We start from the raw sequence: 24,832 nt of genomic DNA, 5'->3' as shown, positions 1-24,832 counted from the left end.
AGTAATATTCAATGCATTTCCATGGCCAGGCCCTTTTGAAGAATTCTAAAACATATACAAACAATTCATTTACATCTTACATATCCCACCATCCAGAGCAAAATTCACTTAAGTACTGTACTGGTGGAAACTGAGCAGCACTATGGAGACAATAAAAAGGTGTTTACCATCAAAAAACGTCAAGGTAAGAAAGATAATGTCTAATTTTTAATTATCCTGTGGTTTATTGAAATCTTTTGGAAACCCAAAATAGAGAAAACCTAGGAGGCAATGAAGACTTAAATATTTAGAGATTTATCAACTCATCTATAAAAGCTTTATTAATCTCTTCTTTTAATACCATTCCGGAGAGGTATAAATGTGTCCAGTGATAGGGTTGAAGAAGCCTGAGAGAATTTCAATTGTTTACTATTCTTGGTCAGCTATTAAGACCGTTCAGGAGCATCTTGATTTTCATGGCATCATCCAACAAAAAGCAGGATATTTTACAGAAAGTCCTGGTCACTTTTTGGCTTGCTTTTGTGTTTATGTTTTTGGTTTTCTCACATTGGGCGGTACATTAGGCTACCTATTGCATACTCCCTCATTCATGCATGCATTCATTCAAACGATATTTACTGAGTTGAGATATTTAATTAACACCCAATAAATGATGTTTAGATGAATGAATGCGCTTTTTATCAAAGTAAGTGTAAGTACTGAGAAAAATTACAGAATGTATGATCCCAGCCCCACAAAAGCGTATAATTGTGTTGAGGATATAACATATGCTGGTGAAATAACTAATATATCATATTGGACAGTCTCTAAGTTCAAAAATGAGTTTTTATAAATAATCAGAGCCTAAGGAGGACAAAGAAGGGACAGTTCATTATGGGTTGAATCTATCAATAAATGTACATTTCAGATGAGATTTGAGATTGACCTTAAAGAAAGAAGAGGACTTAGATATATGAACAGAGAACAAAAAAGGCATGGTGATAGCATGTGCATAGATAGTGTGGCCAATATTTATGTTCTTCCTTAAAGATAGTCAGAGATAACCCAAATGTAACTGTTCCCATGGGTCCATTCTCAGTATCCAAACAAAATGGCAAATCCTATCTTAGTAAAACTAATGAAAAACACAGTCTTTAACAAAGACATTGTGAAGGAAAGGGGGAGAGAAAGGCTTGCATCCCACACCACACAACAAAACTTATTTAATTATGTTTCATTTTCTCCCTCTGAACATTTACTCTCCCTCTCTCTGTACGTCTCTCTTCTCCCACATCTGGCCACACTCTACAAGCCACCTTTTCAGATCTTTCCAGAACTCTCCATCCTAGTTTCATTATGCCACAAGTTAAACATCTCACAGGTCTCCAGGACGCATCCTCATCACTTATTGCACAAAGACAAACAAAGGACACTTCTCAGGATCACGTTTCTTGGAAGGAAGAGGTCACGAGGAGTGATTATAAATAATATAAGGTGGAGAGCAGTGACTTAAAATACCATTTTTCCTCTTAGAATGTGAATACAGGGAACTTTGGGAAACTAGAAAATCTAGAAAGGATTCATTGATAATTATTTATTTTCAATGAATAAAATAAAACGTAATAATATGGCTAAACTCTGACAGATTAACTTTTTCTAAAGTTGCTTTCACACACCTTCACTATTGGGATGTTTGATAAACACATCTTTCCTTCTTCACTTTCTTCTTTCTTTGCAGATACTGGCACCAAACTTTCAAACAGTAAGAACCTTCCCATAAGTCCCTTGCCAGGCAAGATTAAGGTATAACAATCCAAACAGATTTTTGAAGAAGATAACTGGTTGAAAGCACAGGAAAAGAGCTGGGTTGCCCTTTTTCAACAGTCACATAACGAGTAATGTGGGAATTGGTTTACAAAGTCTCTCTCCATGAGGGGCTAAGGTTAAGATTAGAACTTCTGAGGCCAGAAGAGCAAAATAACTACAACAACCCACATATTTTCAAGAGCCGCCCTTTGGATGTGAGGGATTGATTTTTCCCACTCTTTTTTCAGCAGCCCAACTTTTGTCTTTAGTAAATGACATAAGAGAATACAGTGTGGCCAAGAAGGCTTAGATTTCCTTAGCCCCAAGTCAGATATTCTCAAGTGACTGTCCACTCAAATTAAAAAGAGAGATTTACAAGAGGAAACTGGATACAACAGAGTGTACTTTTATTTCAGCCCTTTACCTGAATGTTTTGTTTTGTTTCCAGTTCTCCACTGAAGTTGCCTACATTAATATATTTTTAAGAACATTTCCTTAAGTTGAAGTATTCATTCAGTATATTCATTTACTATAATTGAGAAAAGCCAAATGACTTAGGCAAATTCATTTCTGTACTGCCACAGCAGTGTATTGTGAACTAAATGACACCTGGCAGTTCTTTACTCAGATACTAACTCAATTAGAAGGCAGAACAAGGATACCTACCCATTCAGGGAAGGAAAGGTCACTTAGCCTCTGTAGCTGTCTTAGGTCTCTTATCATCACAGTAACAAATTGAAGACTAAAAACCATACGATCATCTCAATAGGTGCAGAAAAAGCTTTTGAAAAAATGCAATATCCATTCATGGTAAAAACTCTCCAGAAAGTGGGCATACAGGGAACATACCTCAACATAATAAAGGCCATATATGACAAGCCCATAGCTAACATACTCAATGGTGAAAAGCTGAAAGCCTTTCCCCTAAGATCAGGAACAAGACAAGGATGCCCACTCTCACCACTTTTATTGAACAGAGTTTTGGAAGTCCTAGCCACAGCAATCAGACAAGAAAAAATAAATAAATAAAAGGACTCCAAAATGGAAAGGAAAAAGTAAAACTGTCACTGTTTGCAGATGGCATGATACATAGAAAATATGAAAGACACCATCGAAAACCTATTCGAGCTCAAACATGAACTTGGTAAATTTGCAGGATACAATAGATTTCTATATATAAATTTTGTATTTCTATACACTCACAGTGAACTATCAGAAAGAGAAATTAAGGAAACAATCCCATTTACAATCGCATAAAAAAGAATAAAATACATAAGAATAAACCTGCCTAAGGAGGTAAAAGACCTGTACCCAGGAAACTATATGACACTCATAAAAGAAATGAAAGATGACACAAACAGCTGGAAAGGTATACCATGGTCACGGATTGGAAGAATTAATATTGTTAAAATGGCCATCATACCCAAGGAAATCTACGGATTCAGTGCAGTCTGTATCAACATATCAAGGGCATTTTCCACAGACCTAGAACAAATAATTTTAAAGTTTGTATGGAAACACAAAAGATTCTGAATAGCTAAAACAGTCTTGAGAAAGAAGAACACAACTGGAGGAATCATGCTCCCTGGCTTCAGACTGTGCTACAAACCTACAGAAATCAAAACAGTATGGTACCGGCACAAAAACATCGATCACTGGAACAGAATAGAGAGCCCAGAAAGAAACCCATGCACTTATGATCAATGAATCTATGACAAAGGAGGCAAGAATATGCAATGGAGAAAAGTCAGGGCTTCCTTAGGGATGGTTTCATCAATTTGTTTTCCTAAATGGACCATACTTTTCCATGTCTTCGTATACCTTGTGATTTTTTTGGTTGAACATTTGGCTTTCACATATTATAATGTGGTGTCTATGGAAATCAGATTCTCCCACTTTCCCAGGGTCTTCTGGGCTTTTGATTGTTGAAGGCTGTAGTAGTCTGTTTGTTTAGGGACCTTTCCAAACTATTTTAGCAATAACCGTATTCCTTATTGTATGTAGGCATTGAAGTCTTGTTCCTTTAGTTCATGTTTAGCTAATGTTTTGACAGAGATGTCCTTGAATTCCTGCACCTAAGACAAACAAAAACAAATATACACAAGCACATCCACATGCACACTCAAAACCACACACCTCTCCCCATTGTGCAGATTGCTGGATCACTCCTTCAACATTTAGCTGACCTGCACTGAGGTCAGGGCTCAGCCCATGGTAAAAGCTTAGAGACTCCTCTGGCGTTTTCAGAACATGCATCTGATCTTGAGTATGCATGTGGCTTTCTTAATTTCTCTGGACACATGTGTACTTTTTGTATGTTCTAAGTTCCCAAAGAATCTCCCCCAACTTTTGCTCCTGCATCTTATGTGGTCTATTGTATTTCAATGCACAGTCTTCTGCCCCAGCCATCTGTGCTTTGTTAGTTCACCTTGCACTTTTCTTGAGCAATGACCGCTGCTTTTCCAGACTGTGTTCCAAGTTAGCTAAGACACAGTTAAGCATCTTGTGTCAGTCCTTCAGGTAGCTCCCAGACAGGTTAGAACAGATACACATAATAATCTGAGAGTACGGTCTCTTCTGCTCCCTCCTGAAGCAGGATTGAGGGTCCCATACTAGGAATGATCTGCTGCTACTTTAAGACTATCACTGCATCAAGACTCCACCACTTTAAGACCATCACTACACTAACAGTGGATGGGGCAAGGGCAAGTAAAAATGCCTCAAAACTTTCCTGCCATTTTCAAATTGCCTCTTCCCTGGTTCAGTATGTGTTTGGTTGCTGTAAATCTTTGCCTGATTTCAGGACTAAGAGAAACTCAAGGAACCCCACAACAAGAAACAGTATAATCAAACTCTCAGATGCCAAAAGACAGAGAAAGAATCTTTTCTCCCAAAGGAGAAAGAAAAAACAAATTTGTTACAAAGCAGGGATCCTCAAAAAGATTCATAGCTAATTTCCTACCTGAAACCATGGAGGCAAGAGGCCAGACATATTTAAAGTGCTGAAAGAAAAAAATTGTCCACCAAGAATTCTATATTTGGCCAAACTGGTTTCAAAACTTAGGGAGAAATTAACACATTCCCAGATGAACAAAGGCTGAGGGCATTTGTTTTACAACTTCCTAACACTGCCCTATGACAAATGCTAAATTGAACCTTCAGGTTGAAATGAAGGACACTAGACAGCAACTCGAAGCTGTATAAAGAAATGGAAATCTCCAGTAAAGAGAAATACATGGGCAGATACTAAAGCCAGTATTGTGCTACTGGCTTGTAACTCTACTTTGTATTTCTTACATGATTGAAAAAACAAATGCATAAAATAATAATAAATTCATGTTATTGAGCTCACAAAGTATAAAGGTGTAATTTTTGACAACAATAATGTAAAGAGGAGGAATGGAACTGTAGAGGAACAGAGTTTCTGTGTGCTATTGAAGTTGGTTTCAATTCAAATGATATTGGCTGAACCTTAGAAGGGTAAATGTAATCTTCTTGATAACCACAAAGAAAATATCAATAGACTATACGCAAAAAGAAATGAAAAAGGAATCAAGAGTTCACTACAAGAAAATCGGCTAAGCACAGAAGAAGTCAGTAATGGAGTAAATGAGGGGCAAAAAATGCATAAGACATATAGAAAACAACCAGGAAACAGACAGAATTAAGTTCTTCCTCATAAGTAATTTTTGAAAAAGTAAGTGGATTAAGCTCTCCAATAAACAGATAAATATTGGCGGAATGGACTTTAAAAACAACCATAATCCAAGTTTATGCTGTCCGCACAAAACTCACTTGATTTCAAGAGACACAAGTTGGTTGAAAGTTAAAGCACAGAATAAAATATCCCATGCAAATAGTAACAAAAAGAAAGAAAGAGAGAGAGAAAAAAAGAAAGGAAGGAAGGAAGCAAGGAAGGAAGCAAGGAAGGAAGATAGATCTGGGATGGCTACGTTAATATCACACAAAATAAACTTTAAATCAAAAACTATCACAAGAGGAAAAGGAGGCCACTATATGTTGATAACAAGTTCAATCTATCAAGAAGATATAACAACTATAAACATATATGTACCAAACAACCCCCAAATATGTGAAGTAGTCATTGACAGAATTGAAGGAAGAAATAGTTCTAAAATAATAGTTGGAGATCAATACCTTGCTTTCAATAATGGATAACACATCTAGACAGAGGATCAGTACAGAGGTAGGGGGACTGAATAACACATTTAACCAACTAAACCTAACAGCCATATATAGATCACTCCACTCAACAACAGCAGAATACACATTTTTCTCAAGTACACATGGAACATTCTCCAGGAAAGACCATATGTTACGCCACAATACAAGTACCAATACATTTTTAAGAAATTGAAATCATACAAAGTATCTTCTTTAGCCACAGTGAAATGAAGGTAGAAATCAATAACAGAACGATTGGTAGCCACTTCCCATCATGCCTGCCACACATGATATAAAGCAACGAAGGGAAAACATACTTGACCATTTAGAAAAGTGGGAAAGAGGACATACCATTGACACAGAGTGTGTGCTGTTTCCCGTTGTCAGGGATAGAAATAAATTACCATCATTTATTCATTAGTGTGTTAATTTCTTGGTCAATCATTGCGCAGCCAGTGTTTCTGCCTGATGGGAAGATTTCCTATACTCAGTGTTGAGTGGAGACAACCTTGAAAGGGATATTTAAAAGGATTATACTGTGATGGCCTTAGCAGTACCCTTCCTCCTATGCCAGTATTTAGGCTGGGGTATTTCCATGGAGTGTGTACAGTCGTAGGCCCCAGGTCACCAGAATTTAGTTGGATTCGTTTTGTTAATACATTCCCTCAGTACTTTGTCTTTTATTTGACTGTTGCATTTACTTCATTCTTTATTATCACTGCAAAACAACTTTGTTTCCTGTTCAGATGCCAAAAAGTGGGTATCAATACCTCCTGAGTTTTACACATCACAGATCTGTTTTACATATCAGAGACAGAGACAGCAACTATTTCCAATGACTTTGAGACATACTTTGAACATGAGATTAACATGTTGAGTGTTGAAATGTGTGTCGAGCTCATTATACTTGCTCTAAAAGGTTTCAAACTGCAAAGATTTAAAAATCTTTATCTCTGAATAGTTTTCCTGTGCTGTCCCTTTGTGTCAGACTGTTAATGTGCAGTCTGGCACCTTCAAATAATGTGGCTTTGTAACCAATTATTTACATGTTGTTTTATCCACAGAGAATCTTTTTTTAAAAAATAAATTTATTTACTATTTATTTTTGGCTGTGTTGGGTCTTTGTTGCTGCACATGGGCTTTCTCTAGTTGGCGCAAGCAGGGGCTACTCTACATTGTGGTGTGTGGGCTCCTCATTGCTGTGGCTTCTCTCGTTGCAGAGCACGGGCTCTAGGCGCTGGGGTTTCAGTAGTTGTGGCACGTGGGCTTCAGTAGTTGTGGCTCATTGGCCCTAGAGCACAGGCTCAGTAGTTGTGGCGCACGGGCTTAGTTGCTCTGCGGCATGTGGGATCTTCCCAGACCAGGGCTCGAACCCATGTCCCCTGCACTGGCAGGCGGATTCCCAACCACTGTGCCACCAGGGAAGTCCCCACACAGAGACCCTTAAGGTCAAAACATACAACTCGATTAACTACACTTCCTCCTGTTCAAATTTCCCTCATCTTTTCTTCATCTTCTGTCTATGTTTCCTTGGCCCTGTTTATATTAAGTGCTTTTGCCATTATATTCGATTGTCTGTATTTTGCTGAGTTACCACAATGCTTTATGAGACATGGTAGGATATAAATGCATTTAAGCAATATATATATATATAGATAGATAGATAGATAGATAGATAGGTAGATATAGATATATAGATATATATATGTAGTTTGCTTGAGTGCAGTGTTTTTTGTTTTCTGTACTGAATTCATTAGCATGGGTTGGTATAAAATTTAGCATAGGTCAATATGTAATTTCTAAACTAATAAAGTCTTAAAAGTGAGGAATTAAGTCTTTTGAATTTTATTATTTATTGTAAAGAGCAGAATAGCATACATAAACAGGTGCCTAAGGAAAACGTGTATTCTAATATGGAACTCCTTATGAACACCTATTTTTTTTTCTTTTAATGGTATGACAGTAGGCCATTTGATTATTTCTATTTTTATGGCTTTAACTTTAGAACAATGAAATATTCGTAAATTTTAAAAAGTATTTTTCTGGGGCTTCCCTGGTGGCGCGGTGGTTGAGAGGCCGCCTGCCGATGCAGGGGGCACGGGTTCGTGCCCTGGTCCAGGAGGATCCCACGTGCCGCGGAGCGGCTGGGCCCGTGAGCCATGGCCGCTGAGCCTGCGCGTCCGGAGCCTGTGCTCCGCAACGGGAGAGGCCACAGCAGTGGGAGGCCCACGTACCACAAAAAAAAGAAAAAAAAAAAGTATTTTTCTTTATTTGATGCGGGTGGGATACTGGAGAAATGAAAGGTCAAACACCTATTGAGGAATCCATACTTGTCTATATATTGTGTACTTTTATTTCAATAACTGATTTAAAATTCCTAAAAGGATGCTATAATAAGTTATTATGCCATTTTACACACTGAATTAAGTGAATTTCAGGGAGGTATGAAACTTGCCTAAGGCTATCCAGCTGCCAAGCGGTAGGAGTGAGAATTAAATCCAGGTATACCTATCGCCAAAGTTTCTGCTCATCTCTTTACATCATCCACTTTTAATAGCCAATGCTTTCCTGCTTACAAATATGACTGAGGTTTCCAGACAGTCAACATTCCTTTGTAATCAGATAGAAAAATTACTGTTGATTCTCTAAAGACATATTCCTTTTCCATTAAGTGCCTTTAGTTGTTCAAATAATACTTCCAGACAGTAGTAATCACACAGTTGGAGACTAAGAACAGAACTCAGGGATGTGTCTAGCAGTCAGTAAAGACCAACTGGGCTCACTTATGATATTTACGGTCATTTCCTCTAGACTAACATAAGCTTATTAATAAGACCCTAATAATTCACAGTAGTGCCCTTGCCTGATTGTTTGTTCTTCTCCCTCTATCACTCTCTCTTTCCCCATATTATTATTATTTTTGGCAATTTTTGGTGAATTAAATTCAGGGATTAGTATTCAGGAGTACTAGTCACAAAAGCAGAGAATCTTAGCTCACAACAAAGGAAGAGAATAGAGAAAAAGTATAAATTATATGAATACACACACATACACACATGTGCCAACTATATGCTGCACTTCTCCAAAATCTATCCGGTATCTGCACATTTATTGTATATTAGCAGTAAGACCAGAAATGAGCGTAACGCTCTGTTTACAAGGCACAGAAAACAGACCCAAATATGGAAATTACTAGCAATGAGAATGGGGAAGAAAGACTACAACAAGGAATGTAGATGATATTTTTGTTTCCTAGCTATGATGCCAAATATTGAACTTTCAACTTGAGACAAGGAGGCCATAAAAAGTTGTATTAGTTTCCTAGAGCTGCCATGACAAAGTACCAGAGACTGAGGAGGTTAAACAACAGAAATTTACTCACTCACAGGTCTAGAGGCTAGAAATCTGACATAAGGTGTCAGCAGGATTGATTTCTTCTCAAGTATCTCTTCTGGGTTTGTAGATGCCATGTTTTCCTTTTGTCTTCACATGGTCTTCCTCTGTGCATGTCTGTGTCCTAATATTTTCTTTTTATAAGCACGCCAGTCATATTGGATTAGAGCCCACCCATTTGACCTCAATTACCTATTTAGGGCCTTATCTCCAAATACAGTCATATTACGAGGTATTGGGGGTTAAGACTTCTACATATTAACGTGAGCAGGACACAATTCAGCTGATAACAGAAGATAAGAGTAATTTAAGCAAGTAACTATTGTTTACAGTGAGTTGCTTAAGGATATGAATTTACTCAAGAAAAACAAGAAGAAATTACATAACACTGTACGTTATACAAAGATATTAAATTAATCACCATAACATCCTGTGAGATGGGCATTAAATTAGACTAAGCAAGATGAAGCAACTTATCCAGAATTGTATAGTTGGTACTTTCCAGAATTTAAACCAGGTATTTTCCCAGTTCCATTCTACGTTATATATTCATTTCATTATTTGAAATGAATTTTGAGTCTTCATTTTGCTTAGTTTCTGAAGTTATATGGGGATAGAATGGAGTTGGATATTTTCAGTGACATTCACACATGGGGAAGGAAATTGAGTGCAGAAGCTTCAGCAATGTTTCCATGGAGAACACTAACCACAGAACCAGAAACACTGTTATCCTTTTGGTTCAGTGATCTTTCCAGAAGCACTACAAGAATCAATTTTAAGAAGCCCAATGTTTTCCAAACTTTCACCAATGGGCTCTGTAGGGTCCTCTAACAGTATCTAAGAGACTAACTAGTTTCACATTCCAAGTCACTTAAGGAGTTCTGATTGTTCTCTGTGAGGAAATCAAGTGACAATCATAGCAGGTAACTTAGGATAGTTTCTTCAGGGCCCAGGCAAAACCTAATACACAGTAATAGTCATTGTTAACTGCATCTTTGACAAGGATTAATCAGGTATCAAAGAGGTCTATAAATTGGGAGAAATTATGATCAAAGAGAAACACAGACCACAGATATTTAATTAATGCTCAATTATTTATGAGTTTAACTTTGGTTAACCTAATTTTCCTTCTTCTAGACAATTTCCAATTCATCTCCACAAAGAGACCAGAATAATCACCTTCCAATACAAGATTTATTGTGTTCCTTTAATTTAAAGCATACAGTGACTTCTACATTCACTCCACCAAGTTTTGCCAGGAGAGAAAAGGAGACGTGATATTTTGTCTTGAATTGGATATGCCACCATACTTGACTTAGCTCATCCTACTGGAAGCACTTTGAGGGCAGATTCTACAGTCTTGTCTTACATCCTCTACGGAATCAAGCCAAGGGAATCACACACAGTTACAGCTGGAAAAACATTTGTTCTGGGTTAACACTTTTAGCCTTTACCACCAAGACTTTATCACCAAGATCTATCTTTACAGTCTCTAAACGGGAGACCTTCTTGCCTTCCCTTTTCATATTGACTAGGAAGGTAAAGGGAAGAACTGAGAAGTACCCAAAGTCAGCTAGCAGCCAGCACAGATAAATCATCGGTGGAGATATTGTTTCTTTCAAAAGATATAAACATAAGAGCAAGTCCTAGTGTTTGAAACAACTGTGCATAATAAAATTCCATGAAAACCTAGAAATTCCGATGCAGATCAGTAACATATTGGTTAAATAAGCTGTTATGTTCATGCAATGGACGAGTGTACATACATTAAGAAGAACGAGATACTCTTTTCTATGAGATTCTCTTTTCACTGAATTCATCAGTGCTGCAAAAACAATGTTACATAATACTTTTTCTTTAACATTACATCAGGCATCCTCATCTGGTCCTGCATTTATTGCCAGTGTTACTAAAGTCTATCACTTACCTCTTTCTCTTTTAGATATATAATTTCTTCTTATTTTGGAAGCATTCATCAATCCCTATTTTACCCTTTCTTTTAAATTACAAATGAATATTGAATTTTATAAAATATCTTTTGGAGGATATTTCAAGTGATTGTATACTTTTGCTCTCCTTTGACCTTGTTATATGGTAAATTATATTTTGTTATTTTATATTATGTTATTTATTATATATTGTATTATGTTTACTAATTATATTTATTATATTATAATTACATTATTTTTAAGGTAGCATTTCATTTTAGATAGACAAAACAACGGAATAGGAAGCGTCTTAAAATTAGATGCGAGAGCATAAGGGAATTGAGATTAAAATAAAATTCATGTTTTGGATCAGTAGCAAAAATTATTCAACAAAAGTGGGAAAATATGGCTATCATTACTAAATTCTAGATAGAGCAACTAGTTAAGAGTTAAAAAATAATGAAAATGTAAAAGTATCAGAAACCCGGGAGACTTGAAATAAATTATTCATGAGGAATACCTTTCTAAGATACAAAAAAAAAGGATACATTTAATTATATAAGAATTAAAAGTTTCCTCATGGCAAAATGCACTACAAAGGTCAGAAAACAAGCAAAAGAAATTGGGAAATATATTTAGAAATGGATATGCTTCTTTACAACTTTTGAGAGAAGCACATGTTTCTTTTTCCTTTAACCTGTTATGTGGGTATTAATCTATAATGTAAGTGCATGGTTCCTTTCCTTTAACCTGTAATGTGAGATTTAATCTATATGGTAAGTGCATGGTTCCTTTCCTTTCATCTGTAATGTGAGTGTCAACATGGGGCACTGCTTCCAAGCACAGACTTTGGATGTTCCTGTACTGGTCCCGTCACTGACCATCCACAAAAACTTACAAATGTTGCTTTACTTTCCTGGGGGTTAGAGTCTTAGCTAAGAAATGGAAGCAAAATAGAACTTTCCCCCAGGGATGATAGAAGGTTTAAAGGAGTAAATATGTAAGTGACTTAGCACAGTGCCTAGTACAAGAGAGATCAATATAAGTACTTACCAATTTTTTAAAGAGACACATGAAAGAAATAAAATGCGGTGATTTCAATCTATTGATATATATTCTTGACATTAAACTACCTTTTCATTCATTGGATGACCTAACTTGCTCATGCTTTTTCTTACTCTAGTGAACTTGGGTAGCTAATAGCATAGTTTAAAATTTTTCCTTTTATATGTACAAGTAAATTTGACCTGTAATTTTCTTTTTCCTTACAGTTTTAATCTATTTTCAGTATTAGGATTATATAGACTTCGTACGATGAATAAAGGAGCATTCTTCCTTTGCTACTCTCTAGAAGTTTTTCTTTGTTAATATTGACGTTATCTGTTTAATAGAAGTTGGATAGAATTCACCTCCCAAATGATCTGGCCGGGTCTGGTATTTTCTTGGTGAACGATTGTAAACTATTGACTTAATTCCTTTACTGGTGCAAGAACTCCAGCTACAAATTTCCTCTTGTGTCAGTTTTGGTAAACTTTAGGAGCTAGGAAATTGTCCACTTTACAGAAATGTTCAAATTTACTGGCATTTCATATATTCTCTGTTTGTACTCTATGCTATAACATTGTCCTGATTCTTTCTGTATAGTATTTACTTACGTTTTTGTTTTGCTTAATCAAATTGTGTTTTTCTAAATCTTTTCAAAGAATATTCTTTTGACTTACTAAATCACCTCAATTTTATACTTTTTTCTGTTTTATTAAGTTCTGCTCATATCTTTATTGTCTATTTTTTCTATGTTCTCAGGGTTTATTGTTTTACTCTTCTGATGTCAATTAAAACACTTGGTTATTAATTTTAATAAATCTTTTTAGTTATAAATAGTTGAACTTTTTGAAGATTCCAGCTTAGTTGTACTTATCTAAGGGTCAGCTCCTCCTCATAGTTGCTGGCCTAAGGCTTAGTTCACCCTATAGCAATGTATATATTGACATTTTTTCCCCTCGACTTTCTGTGTTTTGCTACTTCTCACTTTTCTTTGCAGAGAAGCCCTCTGAAATACCCTTAACTTATTTTACAGCCAATAAGTCTTTAAAATACTGTGTATTTTTTAAGATAAATCAACTTATGTAATTAGGCAGGAAATCTGATCTGCCGTATTTTAAAAAACAGCATAATTTCACTCTTCTCCACGATTAATCTGCTGTATTACACGACCTTCGAGTTTTTAGCTTTATCAATGACATGTACTTTAAAAATGTTTGAAAGATCCTACCCAGTCTTTTAAAACATCCTTGCTCCTTGTTTCAGTTCTAGTTTTATGTATATTTTCTGCCTGGCACCTGATTATTCCAACATCTGATGATTGGCCTTGGGAATCTAATTCTGCTATTGATTGTTTTTGCTGATTCTATCCACTTGTAGCTGATTTCTTCATTGTTGTGTAAATTTAGATCATGAGCTCACCTTTAGCTAAACTTTATCTGTGGGAACGCTGTAGGCCTGTGTTGAAGGTCTACCTCTCCAGAAAGGGTTTAGTTTTGTGTTTGGAATACCACCGATTTGGGAGCATTTTAAGTTCATTTCTTAGCTTCTCTTTGCAAGACCGCAAATAAATTTGCAACCCAAACACTGTGAACACAGATCTGCGGTTCAGAATTCTCAAGATTTCCTACCTGTTTCCTACCCAGAGCAGAGGCCAAGAGAATTTGCTCTTAGTCTCCCTTTGCCAGCAGATATGTTTTTCTCCTGGCACACCCTTTCATTAAAGGTGAAGCCAGGGATAGATAGCTTTAGTTCTAACTTCCCATCTAGTAGGGATGGAGTCTTACCTCCTGCCTCCCATGTGGTCATGGCCATTTAAAAACAAGTCTCTATACCAGGTGTGTCATTCAACTACGGCCTGTATTCCAAATCCAGACAGCTGCCTATTTTTTATGGCCTATGAGCTATGAATAATTTTCACATTTTAACTGGTAGCATTTTAATGGTTACCTAAGTACCTAAATAATATCCTCAATTTTGCCTCTTTGGTCTACAAAGCCTAAAATATTTGCCATTTGGCTCCATAAAAACAGGATTTCCAGCTTCTGTTCTAAGCTATCAAGATCTTCAATCCACTCTTAATAGAGCTATAACTCTCACACATGGACCACCCTTCCTTCATGGGTCCTGGACATTTCGACTGCACACTTCCAAAATCAACCACTCACTTAAAAATAAGTTGTGTACATTTAACCTAGCATACCTAACCCTTGCTTTTAGGAGAGTTTTTCAAGTAATCTTGCCCACCGTATTCTTCAGAACTTCATTAATAATGGCAAAAAATTGGGCTTACCTGGTGGTGCAGTGGTTGAGAGTCCACCTGCCGATGCAGGGGACACGGGTTTGTGCCCCGGTCCGGGAAGATCCCACATGCTGCGGAGCGGCTGGGCCCGTGAGCCATGGCCGCTGAGCCTGCGCTCCGCAATGGAAGAGGCCACAACAGTGAGAGGCCCGCATACCATAAAAGAAAAAAAGGCAAAAAATTAAAACATTCAACAAAAATGGGAATTGTTCATAACAATTGTAGAAGCACATATAGTAGAAAACTATAAACTGTTACTGAAACAGTGAGACACACATTTTTATTCTTAGAGAACTATGTTTATTTAGGTCCCTTTTGTTTAAATAAGTATATTTCTGTGTATGTATGTATACAGTCATGTATTTATATACACATACATTATTTGTATGATATATTTATATAAACATATGAAATACATACCTATACACATACCTTTGATTTATATTTGTATACATACACAGGAATATCATTATATATTATATATTTATATACATTGAACTGAAAACTGGTAGTATACATATATATCGTGTAGAAATGTGTGTCTACGTGCATGTGTAGAAAAGCAGGTTGAGAGATATGGAAGCATGAGTTAGACAGGGTTCAAGATTTTAAAAGTAGTCGTGTGTAGGTAGTGAGGTTAAGGCCCACTGGATTGAAAATATTGCATATTTTTACATCAATTGTTATGATGACCAGATTCCTATGTAAATAAAATTATAAATAGCTATACATACTCGTATCTGTAATGTATAACTAAAAGATATATAGTTTTATATATGTATTATATTTATATTATATAATACAATTATCTTATACTAATACATTATACATTGTGTTCTATAGAATATATTAACTATAGTGTATTATATCAGATAATAATAATTATATATTTATATATTATGATATAGCTGTTTTATAATCAATATTACAGGATATATCATATTAATATTACGAACATATTAACCATATAAATACATTTCATTACTCATGTATGTTGTATATAATATATGCTAGGCAAAAATATATATTAATATAATACATAATTGTTATACATTAATATAAATAATAGTATATTACATTTATACGTCAATATAATATTTAATATTGGTATATTTATATTATTTTTAATATATACATAGCTAATGCTCTTTAAAGCCATCTTCTACAAGTAGGATAAGACCAGGAGTATGGCCAAAGCAAATGGTAAAAATATTAGATTACTTATATTCATTTATAGGTCATTTTCCTGGAATCTGCCTCTGGCTATTAGAGAGGACACACAGCAAAATCAACAAAAAGTACCCAGGACATAGGATCCTTTCTTCATTGGAACGGAACCTCAAAGGAAACACAGTGCTATTCAGTCCCCCTTCAAAGAGCCAAGAGCAAACCTTGAAGCACCCAGTAAAAGCCAATTCAAACAAAAAAGCTTTTCCACTTAAACTGGAAAAAGTTAAGTTCCCAAGAGACCCCCTACATCAACCACTGAAGCTCATTTGGCAGTAAAAACAATAATGTTCACCGAACAACAAGAAACGCAAAACAGTAGTTGTTTTACCAAAAACACAAAAAAGCAGCTAATTAGTGTCTTTCCTGTTTGAAAGAAGGGGGTGGGAAGTGGGCAGGAGACCTGATAGGAAAGATAAAAAGAAAAGGAAAAGGAAAATAACAGTTTCCAGTTTGACACTCAAGCTGTCTTCTGCATCCATTTCGTCAAGGCCACCAAGTCAATGTGGAGGCTTTTTCCTCCTTCCTTTTCTTTTCATGAGACTGATCACAACCAGCACTGCAGATTCCATCGAATTAAGGAATGCTGTTGCCTACAGGTGTGAATGAGCTGTGAGTAAAGTACTGAAGTAGAGGACACCTAAAGTAAAACGTCTTCATGAATGTCCACGTGGCTGAGCAGCAAGTTAACCTTTCATAGATGTGCTAAAGAAGAAGAGTTGGGTTTTATTTTATTTACTTTTCCCTGAACTGTGCTGAATGACTATCATCGACAAGTTCAGGCTACTTTTTGCTGAGGATCAATGCACTGGGAGAGCTGAGAGAACACTGAACAGTAGAGCTGTCTTTTTCTTGACCAGTTCACCTTAGTTTCCCATACTCTAAGTCTTTCCCTAATTCTTTCTCCTTTTTATTGTAGTAAAATGAACATAACACAAAATCCACCATTTTGATCATTTTACAATTCACTGTACCATTCAGTGGAATTTACTACTGTCACAATGTTGTGCAACTATCACCACTGTCCAACTACAAAACATTTTCATCACCCCAAGAGGAAACATACACCCATTTTGAGGAGTCATTCCCTATTTCCCTCTCTTCCAAACCCCTGGAAACCACTAATGTATAATAGTTTCCGTGTGTATGGATTTGCCACTGCTGGACATTTCATATAAATGGAACCATACAATATAGAGCCTTTCGTGCCCGACTTCTTTCACTTAGTTGCATCCATGATGTAGCATGTATCAGTAATCCATTCACTTTTATGGCTGAATTCCCTGATCCTGTTTTCTTCATACTGTTTGAATACAAAACTTAAAATAAGTTGAGAGTGAAGCTCTGTTTTAAGGGCACATCTACGAGGCCAATTCTTTTAAAAAAGGTGAAAAGGGAGATATTGTTGTGAAATGATAATCGTTGAGAAGCCTCAGCCAATTTGATAATGAAAAGTTTGGGAAATGTTGCAAAAAATTATCTGCTTTATATTAAAAGCCTTTTAAGCAAGGATTCAGGAGATTGTCTTTTTCTTGCAGGTAACTTAAATGAGTCAGAAGGAAATAACTGCGCTTTAAATCAGATTTTGAAAGGATTCTATTTATTCTTAATAGACGAATGGGAGTACAGGTAGTTCACATCCAATATGGACTCCCTGTGCAAACACCGTTTATCGTTTTAGCCACCACTATCGAATTATATTTCTTGAGAGTAAGGCAGCTCAATTCCTGCATATTACTTTTTTTCCTGCATATTACTTTTTAAAATTCATCTATCAAATCCATTAATATAGTATAAACAAGAGATGTTCATGTTTCAGTGCAGTTCAAATATCAGGTATAAAGAACCACCAGTAAGAAAAAGAATCCTATATCTCTTGCCAGAATGTGTTCAGCTCTAGGGTGCTTTGCTAGCTGAAACACATTTTCATTGTCAAGAGGATAGAGGTTGTTTAAGAGGGATGAGAGCCAAAAAATGTTAACTACGTGTATGTGTTAAGAACAGTGCTAGGTTATCTCATATTCTACATCAGTCAAGGCTCTCCATTTTACATATGTGAAAAGCGAAGTTAAAAGTGTTTTAGTAGGGCTTCCCTGGTGGCGCAGGGGTTAAGAATCTGCCTGCTAGTGCAGGGGACGCGGGTTTGAGCCCTGGTCCGGGAAGCTCCCACATGCCACGGAGCAACTAAGATCATGCGCCACAACTACTGAGCCTGCACTCTAGAGCCCGTGAACCACAACTACTGAAGACCACACACCTAGACCCCGCACTCAGCAACAAAGAGAAGCCACCACAATGAGAAGCCCACGCACCGTAACAAAGAGTAGCACCCGCTCACTACAACTAGAGAAAGCCTGCGCATAGCAAGGAAGAGCCAATGCAGCCAAAAATAAACAAATAAATCTACTTTTAAAAAAAAAAGGGTTTTAGTAACGTACTAAAAGGCACATAATTAGTAAAGCTGAGCAAGAATTCAATCCCAAATCTGTCACACTGAAGTTTAAGCTAATACTTGAGATTAATAAAAACAGCACTAAATTAAAAGTTCAGAGATATTTTTAATTTCATACTCTTTCACTAACGCTCTTTGGAGATAAATCATTCCTTTTATATGGGCCTTAGTTTTCACAACTATAACAGTTGGAAGCTTGACTAGATGATCTGTATGTAGTCTTCCAATTCTAAAATGTTCCACTCATTTGGATTCCTACAATAATTGCCCTTGCAATATATGCTTGCTGCCACCAAGCAGCCGTACAGACTATTAGTTCCTTTTATATCCCTAGCGGGGAGTGCATTTTGACATCAGACTTACCGGTCAATAGTACAACCTGTTACTATAACTATAAAATAACAAAATAATCTGGTATTATTTCCTGTAAAGCAGAAGCTTTACATTGTCTGTGCATCATATCAGAATCACCTGTAGGTTTGTTTGGTTGTGTTTTAACATCTTTATTGGAGTATAATTGCTTTACAATGGTGTGTTAGTTTCTGCTTTATAACACCTGTAGCTTTTTAAACATAGAGGAAATCCATAACCCATTGAATGAGAATCTTCAGAGACAGGACATGGGCATCTGGATTTTTGGGCTCCCATCATCCATGTATTTTATTTTATTTTATTTTTTGCCTATGTACAATATTTGCCACATCCTCTTGAACCTTTAAATGTTTCTTTTTGTTTTAAAATTTTAGAATATTCCATAATCTTCACCTACTTTTCATAAGGTGTTATCTGTTATCTTTATTCGATCTTGTGCTTCTCCTGGTTGTCTTCTTTTTTTCCTTTTTTTTGGGGGGGGGCCCTGCCTCATGGCTTGCAGGATCTTAGTTCCCTGACCGGGAATTGGACCCCAGGGCCCCAGCAGTGAAAGCGCCAAGTTCTAACCACTGGACCACCAGGGAAGTCCCAAGACTTCTGTTTTAAATGACTTTTTTCCCACTCTAATTCATTCCTGGGATCAGTTTCATGTTTGAACATTAAACCAACCTTGCATTACTAGAATAAAGCTACTTTGATTGTGATATATGATTGTTTTACATACCATAGATACGGTTTGTGCTTCCGTTTACACATTTTGCATGCATGTTCAAAAGAGAAACTGGCCTGTGATTCTATTCTTGTAATATTCTTTTTAGTTTTGATCTGAAGCTTATGTTGGCCTTATAAATATTTTGAGCAATATATACTTTTCTGTCTCCTGGAAGATTTTTATGTAAGATTACCAATATTTCTTCCCTAAATATTTGGAAGAATTTACTTGGAAAGCCATTTATCCCTGGAAATCATTTTCTGTAAAGGTACTTAATTATACAAACAACTTTTGCAGTAGATATAGGTTTTTGAGATATTTTTTCTTTCTTGGGTTAGTCTTGTTAGCTTGCATTTTTAAAGAATTTGTCATTTTCGATGAATTTTCAAATTTATAAATATAAAATTATCATAAGTTTAACAGCTTTATTGGGATGAAATTTACATACCATAATTTCAACACTTTAATGTATACAATTCAGTGGTTCTCAGTGTAACCACTAAAAGACTTGGGTAAGCATCACAACAATCCAATTGTAGATTTCTGTCCCCCCACAAAAAACCCATTACACATTAACAAGCTTTTTTCAATCTCCTCAGCCCTCTCAGCCCTAGGCAACCACTCATCTACTTCCTGTCTCTACAGATTTGCTATTCTGGGCATTTCATATAAATGGGACCGTACAATATGTGATCTTTTGTGAGTGGCTGCTTTTACTTTACATAATGCTTTCATGGTTCATCCATGTTGTAACATGGATCAGTAGATCATTCCTTTCTATAGCTGAATGCTATTCTATTGTATGGATATTCCACATTTTGGTTATTCATTTATCCGGTTGTCATTTGAATTATTTCCACCTTTTGTTTTTAGAAATATGCTTCTATGAACATTCACGTACAAGCTTTTGTGCAGACATAAGTTTTTATTTCTCTTAGGTATATATTTAGTACTGGAACTGCTGGGTCATAGGGTAACTCTATGTTTAACACTTGCAGGAACTCTCAAGCTGTTTTGTAAAATGGCCGCACCATTTTACATTCCCACCAGCAATGTATATGGGTTTCAATCTCTTCTCTTACAGCCTAGCATGTCATCTATGCTGGAAAACGTTTCACATGTAGTTGAGCAGGATGAGTATTTTACTGTTTGGTTGAGTGTTCTGTAAACATTTATTAGGTCTTGTTAATTCATAGTCTTGTCCAAGTCTTCTATATCGTTGTTGATCTTCTGCCTAACTGTTCTATCCATTATTGACTGTGGAGTACTGAAGCCTCTACCTAATGTTGTGTAATTACCTATTTCTTCCTTCAGTTCTTCATGGATTTTGGTATTTTCTTCTTCATGTATTTTGGTTTTACCTTATTCAGGGCAAATATGTTAAAAATTTTTGTATCTTCCCTCTCTTTATCATAAAATGTCCCTTTTCATATCTAGTAACTTTTTTGTTTGTTTTAAAGTCTATTATTTCTGGTATTAGTATAGCCACTTCAGCAATGCTTACGGTCGCTATTTGCATGATGTATAGCTTTTCATCCTTTTACTTTGTACACATTAGACTTTTGAATCCAAGGAGTGTCTCCTATAGAAAACATTTTTTAATACCCAGTTCGACAATATCTGCCTTTTGATTGTATTGTTTAATTCATTTACATTTAGTTTTTATTATTGATATGGTAGGATTTATTTATGTCTATCATTTTACCTTTGGTTTTCTACATGTCTCATGATTTTGTTTTTTTGTTATTGTTGTTGTTCCTCCAGTTTCCTTTTATAGTAAGTAGATATTTTCTACTGTAACATGCAATTCCTTTAATGATTTTTAACCACATTGTTTGACTAATGGCTGCACTAGTGCTTATGTAATACATCTCAGAATCTCTTCAAATTTTTACTAGGTTCATTCCAGATAGAAACAGAAACTGTACTTTTATAGAGCTGTATGCCTTCCCCTCTTTTTTGTTTTTATTACATTTATATATGTTACATACTTAACAACATATTATTATAATTATTACTTCTCACAAGCTTATTTTTTCAAGGAGCTTAGAGAAGAAAGTTGAGCAAATAAATATTTTTGAGTTTGTCAGGTTAATCTATTTACCATTTCTGGTTCTCTTCCTTTCTTCCTGCGGAATCAGCTTATGATCTACTGTCATTTTTATTCTAACACAGCTTTGTTCTCACTGCCTTCGTTGTGCCATATCATCAAATATATGATATTTCTTTATGTTATATAGAGAACAATCCAAATATAGTCATATTGTTTAGGCACTTACTTTTTAAATTAGTTAAGAGAAAAAAGGAGAAGAAATTTGAAATTACAGTATCTTTTATAATTCCCTACACAACTGCTCTAGTCAGCATTCTTTGTTTTGTTTTTATGGCTTGAGTTACTGTCTGCTATCATTTGAAGAACTTCCACTAGTATTACTTCTGAAGCCCGTCTGCTAACAATGAACTCACTCAGTTTCTGTTTCTGTTTCTGAGTTATGGTGAAGTATTGATGATAAGTTGTGGAGTGGTAGGAAAAACTAAAATGTGATGTGCTGTATGATGTATGCTTCACTGAAGTGTCTTGGTCAAATTGTAATGATTTATGATAGAAATCACATAAAGCAAGCATCACAATTCTCCAGGAATGTTCTGTAGAATGCTAATGTTAATGATGAATATGTGATCCCAAATCTTTCACTTGTATTGACCTTATCTCATTAATTCTTCTCCCAACAATGCCATAACTAGAGTTGAGTTCTAAAGTGTACCTTCCTCTTTTCCAATAGAAATGGTCCCACAATTTCAGAAAGTTCTCAAAGGTGAAAAAGTGCACACGGCGTTTATCACGTTTGCAAATGCCAATGAAAATGCTAAGTTAACACTGTCCAAAATGCAATATTCTTCTGTGAGGGCACCCAACTTTAAACAAATACACATATTCTAAATACAGCTTAGATCTGTGACATGTTTTGGCCAATGAAGTGTGAGCAGACATGATGGCCTTCAATGAGCAGCAGAGGCCTTAAATGGGCTTGTGCACTTGGGCTCACCTCTTATGTTTCAGTGAACTTTGTGAGAAGACAGGGCCTGGGAGCTGCGGCCTCACAGCTGGGCTCCAGAGGAAGATGTGTGTTACAGACCTCAAACTGACCCAAAACACGGAGCAAAACCAGCCATCTAGAGGTCTAAAAGAGAGCCACTGCAGCTAGCCAATAGGTCCAAGAAAAATAAATTCTTGTTTATGGAACTGAGTTTTGGGTCGATTTGTTCCAAAGCATTATCACAGCAAGAGCTGACTAACACAACATCCTCCAAATCATTGTTATGTAAATGGCTGCCACCACGCCTACAAGTAAGGCAATTGTGTACTCAAATTGTGAGAATTCTTGAACTCTTGGTGCCTCTCCAACACAATGTACATGGCTAAATTTCCACAAATAATTTCACTAATATACCACAAAGATCTCCCTAAGCTTTAATTAAATTTAATGCAAAGTTCATTCTTTTCATTTTCTGCTTCTACATAGTTAAAATGCTTTTTATCAATGTAAAATGGCTCTTACCTTTTGGCTTCTGTTGTGAGAGTCTTTTGAACTCTGAAACACTGCAGAATATCACCTATATATGGAATCTAAAACATACAACATTCGACCGAATATAACAAAAAAGAAGGAGAGTCACCGATATAGAGAACAAACTAATGGTTACCAGTGCGGAGGGGGAGGAGGGGGCAATACAGGGGTGGGGAAGTGAGAGATGTAAACTACTGGGTGTACGACAGGCTCAAGGATGTATTGTACAACACAGGGAATATAGCCAATATTTTGTAATAACTGTAAATGTAGAGTAACCTTTAAAAAGTATATAAAAATTTTTTTAAAAAGAAATCATACTTAAAATTCGAAACAATTTAAATGTCCATCCACAGGAAAATGCACATATAAATTATTGTATTTCCCTACATGGGAATCCTACGTAGCGAGGAAAGTACATGAACTAGACAGAACTTTACGTGTCAGCATGGATGAACCTAGCAAAGATAACACTAAATAAAGCAAGTAACAAGAGAAAACAAAATAGAATATGATATGCAGCTTAAAAATACTTAAAAATGTAGCCTACATAGAAAGACATCCATGCCAGTGATGGAGACCAAGTTCAGAAGAGTGGTTACCCAGGGTCAGCTGGGGAGTGGCTGTGTTTGGGAAAGTGGTCACACCAGAGACTCTTCAACAGGAATGGTAATGTTTCACTTCACACGCTGGCTGGAGGACGGAGGAGTGTCTGCGATGTTATAATGTGAGCACGCTGCATGTAAAAGCCATTGCTGACCACATCTAGGGGATCTGATGCGCGGGAGCTGGTAGTGGGTGGAGGCATCCAGAAGGTGGTGGTAGAAGAGGAACGTTGTACACGTAACGCCTAAGGCCTGACCAGAGGACGACCACTGCTCTAGAAACTGGACACAAATCCAACTTCTACGGCCAATCTTAGAAGACAAACTGAGGCATATTTAAAATTTTAACACTTTATGTGCGCAAAAGTAGATTCAATTCACGCACCACAAAGCGTAAGAGGTGAGGAGCACTCCAGCCACAGGAGCTGCAGAGATGTTTATTTTAAAAGGGCAGAAGCAAAGCAAGGAAACGAGTGATTTGCTATGGCTTTAACGCCTAGTTGGTGGTTTGTGACTGGGTGTCCTCAGCGGTGTTCGTCACCCTGAGGCGCCGACAGGCTTAGATTTTGGTTGGTTTAAGTAGGCGGCCGCATCGCTAGAGACACCGCAGGCTAACGGCCTCCTTGCAGGGTTAATTTACTAACACCAATTGTCTGAGTCCTTCCTCTCACTCAGTCACTTCACTTCCTACGCCTCACTTTCTCTTCTCTAAAGTGGATATTCAGTAGTAAATTCTCTGTGGAGGTGTCAGTACAAAACAAAGTGATTATTAGGAACCACGATCATGTCCTGAATGCACGGAACACGTCACCGTTTGCCAACCACCGTGTCAAGTCAGCAGAAACGACAGAAATTAAGAGCTCTCCGCAGAAATTCACACACCTGTGCACCAGGTAAGGGACCACAGGCAGACGTTCACTCAGCCTTTCCTGTGTCCCTCACGGAGTTCACGCTCTCTCCTGGGCGGGGCAAGCACAGACACTTTGCGGGAGTTTAACTACTTTTAAAATGCGCTGATACAACCATGTCTCACTTTTGTTTGGATCAGTCAGCAAACGTACCCCAAACCCTCCACACCGCCTACCTTTCGCGCTGCCGTAGTCTCGAAGCTGCCGACACCGCTCCTCAGGCCGCGTCGTCCGGGGAGGCGGGTCTGCGTGCTGCTCCTCAAGCCGCGTCGTCAAGGGAGGCGGGTCTGCGTGCGGACGCACGGCGAGCGCGCGGAAGTCCTCGAGCCCCGCCCCCACGGGCCCGCCCGGAG

This window comes from Grampus griseus (assembly GCF_964374135.1).
Source record: "Grampus griseus genome assembly, chromosome: 3".
Classification (NCBI taxonomy): domain Eukaryota; kingdom Metazoa; phylum Chordata; class Mammalia; order Artiodactyla; family Delphinidae; genus Grampus; species Grampus griseus.
The sequence above is the reverse complement of the archived record's forward strand: the minus strand, read 5'-3'. Positions refer to the sequence as shown.